This window comes from Heptranchias perlo, unplaced genomic scaffold, assembly GCF_035084215.1.
Source record: "Heptranchias perlo isolate sHepPer1 unplaced genomic scaffold, sHepPer1.hap1 HAP1_SCAFFOLD_380, whole genome shotgun sequence".
Classification (NCBI taxonomy): Eukaryota; Metazoa; Chordata; class Chondrichthyes; order Hexanchiformes; family Hexanchidae; genus Heptranchias; species Heptranchias perlo.
In genome coordinates, this window is record NW_027139392.1 from 130,001 (window position 1) to 140,000 (window position 10,000).

Sequence of the window (10,000 nt, forward strand, 5' to 3'; positions counted from 1 at the left end):
AGGCTGCAAACCACTTTCCGCCGCCTCCCTCCGCGGGCGTGAGACCGACGGTCGTCGGGTTTAGTTCCGCGGCTAGAGCAGGACGAGGGGCAGCGAACGGTACCGGAACGAACCCGGTCGCACACCGGGAAGTCGAGTGCCGGGTCTCGAAACGGAGCCGGGTCGGCCCAGTTTAAAACGGAGAAGAGAGTGCTGCCCTCTGCGGGTGAAAACATGGAAGTACGTTGGTTAATGATTTCCAGTTCACCCCGCTTGGTCAGGCCCACTCGGAGGCGGATAACTCCGGAACGCCGAGGCCGATTTCCTGCGGGTATGGCTCGTTGCGTGCGGCAGGAGGCGGCGCAGCGTTCGGTACCGAGCACTCGGAGGTGCGGTGCTGCCCGCCGGAGTGACAGCGAAAGGCTGCGCACCGCTTTCCGCCTGCTAACTCGGCGTCCGTGAGACCGACCGACTCCGCTTTAGCACCGGAGCTAGAGTGGGGCAAGGGGCACCGAAGGGTACCGGAACGATGACGTTCGCACACCGGGAAGTCGAGTGCCGGGCCGCCGAAAGCGAGCAGGGTGCCACCGCTCGGGGCCCCGGTTTGTCCGTCCCACCCGGAGGCCCATATCTCCGGAAGACACAGGCCGATTTCCACCGGGTATGGCTCGTTGTGTGCGGCCGGACCAGGCGCAGCGGACGGTACCGAGCACTCGGAGGTCGGGCGCTGCCCGCCGGAGGTACAGCGAAAGGCTGCAAACCACTTTCCGCCGCCTCCCTCCGCGGGCGTGAGACCGACGGTCGTCGGGTTTGTTTCCGCGGCTAGAGCAGGACGAGGGGCAGCGAACGGTACCGGAAGGAACCCGGTCGCACACCGGGAAGTCGACTAGCGGGCCGCCGAAAGCGAGCACGGGGCCCCGGTTTGTCCGTCCCACCCGGAGGCCCATATCTCTGGAAGGCACAGGCCGATTTCCACCGGGTATGGCTCGTTGTGTGCGGCCGGACCAGGCGCAGCGGACGGTACCGAGCACTCGGAGGTCGGGCGCTGCCCGCCGGAGGTACAGCGAAAGGCTGCAAACCACTTTCCGCCACCTCCCTCCGCGGGCGTGAGACCGACGGTCGTCGGGTTTGTTTCCGCGGCTAGAGCAGGACGAGGGGCAGCGAACGGTACCGGAACGAACCCGGTCGCACACCGGGAAGTCGACCAGCGGGCCGCCGAAAGCGTGCTCGGGTCCCCGGTTTGTCTGTCCCACCCGGAGGCTGATATCTGAGGAAGTCCGAGGCCGATTTCCTCCGGCTAACTCGGCGGGCAATGTGTCCCCCCCACCATCTTCGGCTGATTACCGTGGCTGGACCGGATCAAGGAGCAACGGAACCGTGCCAGAACGACGTCGGTCGGACGGCGTGAACTGATAGTGCCGAGGCCGGAAACCGAGCCGGAAATGTGCACCGATTTATTGGTCCCACTCGCAGGCCCATATCTCCGGAAGGCCGAGGCCGATTTCCTCCGGGTATGGTTCGCTGCGTGCAGCCGGAAGGGGAGCAGCGGACGGCACTGAGCAGCCGGAGGTGCGGCGCTGCCCGCCGGAGCTGCAAGCGAAAGGCTGCGCACCGCTTTCCGCTGGTTAACTCGGCAGGCCGTCAGGCCGACCGACTCCGCTTCAGCACGGGAGCTAGAGTCGGGCAAGGGGCACCGAAGGGTACCGGAAGGATCACGTTCGGACACCGGGAAGTCGAGTGCCGGGCCGCCGAAAGCGAGCTCGGGGCCCCGGTTTGTCCGTCCCACCCGGAGGCCCATATCTCGAGAAGGCACAGGCCGATTTCCTCCGGGTTTGGCTCGCTGCGTGCGGCCGGACGAGGTGCAGCGAACGGTACCGAGCACTCGGAGGTGCGGCGCTGCCCGCCGGAGGTACAGCGAAAGGCTGCAAACCGCTTTCCGCCTCCTCTCCCCTCGGGCGTGAGACCGACGGTCGTCTGGTTTGCTTCCGCGGCAAGAGCAGGACGAGGGGCACCGAGCGGTACCAGAACGAACCCGGTCGCACACCGGGATGTCGAGTGCCCGGCCCAAACCCGCTACCCCCCCCCCCACCCGAAAGCGAGCCACGGTTTGTGGATTAAAAGTGAAGCGGCAAAGATTTGTAAAACAGCGTGAAATGATGAACCAGAAGCCCAAAGTAATGGTGGGAATAAAAGTTCCGAAATGTGAAATGGTGAACCAGAAGTTGTGTGAACTGTTTAACCCAAAGTGGCAAAAATGGATTAAAAGGGGTGAAATGATCGACCGCAAAGCAGGGCAAGCATTAAACAAAAGCAGCAGCATTTTTTAAAAAGGGACAAATGGTTTACCAGAATCCCAAAAGAATGCTCAGAGACTTAAGTGCCAAAGGGGCAAATGGTTAACCAGAAGCTGGGTGAACTGCTTAACCCAAAGTGGGAAAAAGGATAAAAAAGGGGTGAACTGATCAACCAGAAGTCGACAACAATGTGCGGCGATTAAGTCTGAAAGAGGGAAAGGTTGACCGGAAAGCAGGGAAATGATTAAACAAAAGCAGAAAAATTCAGTAAAAAGGGGCAAGTGGTGAACCAGAAGTTGGGTGAACTGCTTAACCAAAAGTGGGAAAGAGGATTAAAAGGGGAGAAATGTTGAACCAGATGTCGAAAACAATGCGCGGCGATGAAGTCTGAAAGAGGAAAAGGTTGACCGCAAAGCAGGGAAAGGATTAAACAGAAGCAGCAATATCTTTTAAAAAGGGACAAATGGTGAACCAGAATCCCAAAAGAATGCTCAGAGACTTAAGTCCCAAAGGGGCAAATGGTTAACCAGAAGCTGGGTGAACTGTTTAACCAAAAGTGGGAAAAAGGATTAAAATGTTGTGAAATGATTAACCAGAAGGCGAAAGCAAAGTGCGGCGGCGAAGTCCTAAAGGGGAAAAGGTTGACCATAAAGCAGGGAAATGATTAAACAAAAGCAGAAAAATTCAGTAAGAAGGGGCAAATGGTTAACCAGAAGTTGGGTGAACTGCTTAACCAAAAGTGGGAAAGAGGATTAAAAGGGGAGAAATGTTGAACCAGATGTCGAAAACAATGCGCGGCGATGAAGTCTGAAAGAGGAATAGGTCGACCGCAAAGCAGGGAAATGATTAAACAAAAGCAGAAAAATTCAGTAAAAAGGGGCAAATGGTGAACCAGAAGCTGGGTGAACTGCTTAACCAAAAGTGGGAAAAAGGATTAAAAGGGGAGAAATGTTGAACCAGATGTCGAAAACAAGGTGCGGCGATGAAGTCTGAAAGAGGAATAGGTCGACCGCAAAGCAGGGAAAGGTTTAATCAAAAGCAGCAATATCTTTTAAAAAGGGACAAATGGTGAACCAGAATCACAAAAGAATGCTCAGAGACTTAAGTCCCAAAGGGGAAATGGTTAACCAGTAGCTGGGTGAACTGTCCAACCCAAAGTGGGAAAAAGGATTAAAAGGGGTGAAATGATTAACCAGAAGGCGAAAGCAAAGTGCGGCGGCGAAGTCGTAAGGGGAAAAGGTTGACCAGAAAGCAGGGAAAGCATTAAACAAAAGCGGCAACATTTTTAAAAAAGTGGCAAATGGTTAACCAGAATCCCAAAAGAATGCTCAGAGACTTAAGTCCCAAAGGGGAAATGGTTAACCAGAAGCTGGGTGAACTGGTGAACCAAAAGTGGGAAAAAGGATTAAAAGGGGAGAAATGTTTAACCAGAAGGCAAAAGCAAAGTGCGGCGGCGAAGTCCAAAAGGGGAAAAGGTTGACAAGAAAGCAGGGAAATGATTAAACCAAAGCGGAAAAATTCAGTATAATGGGGCAAATGGTTAACCAGAAGCTGGGTGAAATGGTTAACCGAAAGTGGCAAAAAAAGATTTAAAGGGGAAAAATGATTAACCAGAAGTCGACAACAATGCGCGGCGATGAAGTCTGAAAGGGGAAAAGGTTGACCACATAGCAGGGAAACGATTAAACAAAAGCGGCAACATTTTTAAAAAAGTGGCAAATGATTAACCAGAATCCCAAAAGAATGCTCAGAGACTAAGTCCCAAAGGGGAAATGGTTAACCAGAAGCTGGGGGAAATGGTTAACCAAAAGTTGCAAAAATGATTAAAAGGGGTGAAATGATTAACCAGGAGGCTAAAGCAATGTGCCGCGGTGAAGTCTGAAAGAGGGAAAGGTTGACCAGAAAGCATTAAACAAAAGCGGCAACATTTTTTAAAAATTGGCAAATGATTAACCAGAATCCCAAAAGAATGCTCAGAGACTAAGTCCCATAGGGGAAATGGTTAACCAGAAGCTGGGGGAAATGGTTAACCAAAAGTTGCAAAAATGATTAAAAGGGGTGAAATGATTAACCAGAATTCGAAAATAATGTGCGGCGATGAAGTCCTAAAGGGGAAAAGTTTGACCACAAAGCAGGGAAAGCATTAAACAAAAGCGGCAACATTTTTTAAAAATTGGCAAATGATTAACCAGAATCCCAAAAGAATGCTCAGAGACTAAGTCCCAAAGGGGAAATGGTTAACCAGAAGCTGGGGGAAATGGTTAACCAAAAGTTGCAAAAATGATTAAAAGGGGTGAAATGATTAACCAGGAGGCTAAAGCAATGTGCCGCGGTGAAGTCTGAAAGAGGGAAAGGTTGACCAGAAAGCATTAAACAAAAGCGGCAACATTTTTTAAAAATTGGCAAATGATTAACCAGAATCCCAAAAGAATGCTCAGAGACTAAGTCCCAAAGGGGAAATGGTTAACCAGAAGCTGGGGGAAATGGTTAACCAAAAGTTGCAAAAATGATTAAAAGGGGTGAAATGATTAACCAGGAGGCTAAAGCAATGTGCCGCGGTGAAGTCTGAAAGAGGGAAAGGTTGACCAGAAAGCATTAAACAAAAGCGGCAACATTTTTAAAAAAGTGGCAAATGATTAACCAGAATCCCAAAAGAATGCTCAGAGACTGAGTCCCAAAGGGGAAATGGTTAACCAGAAGCTGGGGGAAATGGTTAACCAAAAGTTGCAAAAATGATTAAAAGGGGTGAAATGATTAACCAGGAGGCTAAAGCAATGTGCCGCGGTGAAGTCTGAAAGAGGGAAAGGTTGACCAGAAAGCATTAAACAAAAGCGGCAACATTTTTTAAAAAGTGGCAAATGATTAACCAGAATCCCAAAAGAATGCTCAGAGACTAAGTCCCAAAGGGGAAATGGTTAACCAGAAGCTGGGGGAAATGGTTAACCAAAAGTTGCAAAAATGATTAAAAGGGGTGAAATGATTAACCAGGAGGCTAAAGCAATGTGCCGCGGTGAAGTCTGAAAGAGGGAAAGGTTGACCAGAAAGCATTAAACAAAAGCGGCAACATTTTTTAAAAATTGGCAAATGATTAACCAGAATTCCAAAAGAATGCTCAGAGACTAAGTCCCAAAGGGGAAATGGTTAACCAGAAGCTGGGGGAAATGGTTAACCAAAAGTTGCAAAAATGATTAAAAGGGGTGAAATGATTAACCAGGAGGCTGAAGCAATGTGCCGCGGGGAAGTCTGAAAGAGGCAAAGGTTGACCAGAAAGCATTAAACAAAAGTGGCAACATTTTTTAAAAATTGGCAAATGATTAACCAGAATCCCAAAAGAATGCTCAGAGACTAAGTCCCAAAGGGGAAATGGTTAACCAGAAGCTGGGGGAAATGGTTAACCAAAAGTTGCAAAAATGATTAAAAGGGGTGAAATGATTAACCAGGAGGCTAAAGCAATGTGCCGCGGTGAAGTCTGAAAGAGGGAAAGGTTGACCAGAAAGCATTAAACAAAAGTGGCAACATTTTTAAAAAATTGGCAAATGATTAACCAGAATCCCAAAAGAATGCTCAGAGACTAAGTCCCAAAGGGGAAATGGTTAACCAGAAGCTGGGGGAAATGGTTAACCAAAAGTTGCAAAAATGATTAAAAGGGGTGAAATGATTAACCAGGAGGCTGAAGCAATGTGCCGCGGTGAAGTCTGAAAGAGGGAAAGGTTGACCAGAAAGCATTAAACAAAAGTGGCAACATTTTTTAAAAATTGGCAAATGATTAACCAGAATCCCAAAAGAATGCTCAGAGACTAAGTCCCAAAGGGGAAATGGTTAACCAGAAGCTGGGGGAAATGGTTAACCAAAAGTTGCAAAAATGATTAAAAGGGGTGAAATGATTAACCAGGAGGCTGAAGCAATGTGCCGCGGTGAAGTCTGAAAGAGGGAAAGGTTGACCAGAAAGCATTAAACAAAAGTGGCAACATTTTTAAAAAATTGGCAAATGATTAACCAGAATCCCAAAAGAATGCTCAGAGACCAAGTCCCAAAGGGGAAATGGTTAACCAGAAGCTGGGGGAAATGGTTAACCAAAAGTTGCAAAAATGATTAAAAGGGGTGAAATGATTAACCAGGAGGCTAAAGCAATGTGCCGCGGTGAAGTCTGAAAGAGGGAAAGGTTGACCAGAAAGCATTAAACAAAAGCGGCAACATTTTTTAAAAATTGGCAAATGATTAACCAGAATCCCAAAAGAATGCTCAGAGACTAAGTCCCAAAGGGGAAATGGTTAACCAGAAGCTGGGGGAAATGGTTAACCAAAAGTTGCAAAAATGATTAAAAGGGGTGAAATGATTAACCAGGAGGCTGAAGCAATGTGCCGCGGTGAAGTCTGAAAGAGGGAAAGGTTGACCAGAAAGCATTAAACAAAAGTGGCAACATTTTTTAAAAATTGGCAAATGATTAACCAGAATCCCAAAAGAATGCTCAGAGACTAAGTCCCAAAGGGGAAATGGTTAACCAGAAGCTGGGGGAAATGGTTAACCAAAAGTTGCAAAAATGATTAAAAGGGGTGAAATGATTAACCAGGAGGCTAAAGCAATGTGCCGCGGTGAAGTCTGAAAGAGGGAAAGGTTGACCAGAAAGCATTAAACAAAAGTGGCAACATTTTTAAAAAATTGGCAAATGATTAACCAGAATCCCAAAAGAATGCTCAGAGACTAAGTCCCAAAGGGGAAATGGTTAACCAGAAGCTGGGGGAAATGGTTAACCAAAAGTTGCAAAAATGATTAAAAGGGGTGAAATGATTAACCAGGAGGCTGGAGCAATGTGCCGCGGTGAAGTCTGAAAGAGGGAAAGGTTGACCAGAAAGCATTAAACAAAAGTGGCAACATTTTTTAAAAATTGGCAAATGATTAACCAGAATCCCAAAAGAATGCTCAGAGACTAAGTCCCAAAGGGGAAATGGTTAACCAGAAGCTGGGGGAAATGGTTAACCAAAAGTTGCAAAAATGATTAAAAGGGGTGAAATGATTAACCAGGAGGCTGAAGCAATGTGCCGCGGTGAAGTCTGAAAGAGGGAAAGGTTGACCAGAAAGCATTAAACAAAAGTGGCAACATTTTTAAAAAATTGGCAAATGATTAACCAGAATCCCAAAAGAATGCTCAGAGACCAAGTCCCAAAGGGGAAATGGTTAACCAGAAGCTGGGGGAAATGGTTAACCAAAAGTTGCAAAAATGATTAAAAGGGGTGAAATGATTAACCAGGAGGCTAAAGCAATGTGCCGCGGTGAAGTCTGAAAGAGGGAAAGGTTGACCAGAAAGCATTAAACAAAAGCGGCAACATTTTTTAAAAATTGGCAAATGATTAACCAGAATCCCAAAAGAATGCTCAGAGACTAAGTCCCAAAGGGGAAATGGTTAACCAGAAGCTGGGTGAAATGGTTAACCAAAAGTTGCAAAAATGATTAAAAGGGGTGAAATGATCAACCAGAAGTCGAAAATAATGTGCGGCGATGAAGTCCTAAGGGGCAAAAGTCACCCAGAAGGCAGGGAAATGATCAAACGAAAGCAGCCAAAAAATTATTAAAAGAGGGGAACTGATGAACCAAAAGATGAGAAACGGCCCGCAGAGACTAAGTCCAAAACGGGAACTGGTGAACCGGAAATGATTAACCAAAAACTAAGTCCGAAGAGGGAACTGGTAAACCAGAACTGAGTAACCCGATTTTTAAAATTAATTATAAATGGGGAAACGATTGAGCAAAAGGCGGAAATTAAGTCACAGGGACCATGTCCGAAAGGGCAAGAGGTTACCCCGTAGGGGGCATTCGTCAACTCAATCTGAAAACTTTGGAGGCAAATCTGACCAAAATGCGGAAATCGGACCACACCGCGAGGGGCGCCATTCGACGGGGCAGGGTTAGACGCGTCGAACGGTACCTGAAGGTCCCGGCTGCGACACGTGAGTCCGGAGATATGGCCAGTCAAAGTCTGATGGGAGGTACCGAAGCCGAAAAATCGAAACGCGTTTGCGGCGATTCGGTGTCAGAGAGTCGGTCACGAATTCAAATTCGTCCCGCTGATTCGCCAATTGCCAGCCGGTTCCGGGGGGATTGGCGGGGTACCTGCAGGATAGTAAGAGGTGGCATGTCGAGACTTAGCCTGTTTACCAGACTTGTGTCTAGCGCCTCCAGGTCTGCAGAGACCGACCCGGGCTGCCGCCCAACCGACTTTTAAGCCTTTTGGGAGTGGGAATTTTTCCCATTTTTCCCCATTTTTCGGGTTTTTTGGTCGGGCTTGAAAACGGCGGCCCCGAGGCCTCCCGGGGCTGGCGGGCTTCGGCTCCCTTGCGAGAGGGTCCGAATTCCACCCGTTTAAGCCCAGAAAGGAGTTCGGAAGTCAGTCGGTCGAGGGAACCCCTTCGGAAGTCCGACGGGGATGGATTCGGCCGGCGTTTCGGATCTCCGGTCAGAGGATTCCCCCCCTGGGCGGGGGGGTGCGAGTAGCTGCCGGCAAACGGTCCCTTGCACTTGTGGCACAAAAAGTCCGAGCACAGGTTAATGAGTTGGCCGCGGAAGCCCCTATGCCGAAATGAGAAAGCCCCCGTTGCGGGGATTTAGTGACGCATCTGCGGCCGGAGGTGGGAGGCCGTCCTGCCGAATTGACACTTGTCATTCGGGCACCTAGGGATTGGTCGGGTACCCGGAGATTTTCGAGAACACGATTTTCAGAGCTTTCTCTGACAGCCCAGGTGCACTTTAAGAGTGCCTGAAAAAGTGACACTTGGCAAAAGGCTCTCAATTTCAAAGCGGAGACCTTTACAAGAGCACTCGGAAGTCACCTGTCAGCATTTAAAGCTACATCAGGCGGCAATTTTCGAACTCTTTGTCAGTCTGAAATCGTGTTGAGCCTCGACAGCGTCGGGCTCAGGCAGGAGGAGCTTGCCAGCAGAGAGAGGCTCACCATGGATTGCTGGTGGATGCTTTTCGAAAACATATACACATTATATTATATTATAATAATATAAAGAAAAAAAAGAGTTTCTCAAAATCTCTGTGACACTTTGCAGATTTTTTTGAAAGCCAATAAAGAGAACTCTTTAACTTGAAAGTCACCTGTGCCGGCATAGCGATGACTTTTAAAACAGGTTGACACTTTCGAGCCGCGGCGGCTCTGAATCACCCCAGACACCAAGTGTGTTTGTGGGCAAGGCACCGCGGCCGGTGGGCTGCTTTTATAATAACGGGCACGCAGACTTTTTGAGAGGAATCGGTACTCTCTTCCGATCGATTTGGCGACTCGCGTCCGACATGGGAGGGCCCGAGCGGTCCAGCCAAGGCTGGTGTTCAGGCTCGTCAGGTTCCTCTCTCTGTCCCAAGTGGCAGACGGACAGTTTTAAAAGTCAGTGGGTTTTGTCGGCACGACTCTCCTGTTCACCCGCTGGCGTATTGCTCTCTTGTGAGGCCGAGAAGTCCACCTGTGTTGTCTAACAGAGGTCCGATTCAAGCTCCAGAGCCTGGGTGTCTGCCGTCTCGAGTGGAGCGGGAATGTGCACAGCAAGTCCCGTTCTGGTAGCTGAACACGAGATTTCTCTAGCAACTGAGCACCAAAACACGTCACCCTTTTAGAGCTGGAGGGCTGAGTGTGTGCATGTATCTTGAACGCTATGGTTTGCAAACTCCAGTCGGACCTGGCACACCAACCTCTCCCCTGTCACGGGCAGGGGGGGGAAGGCCATGTGTGC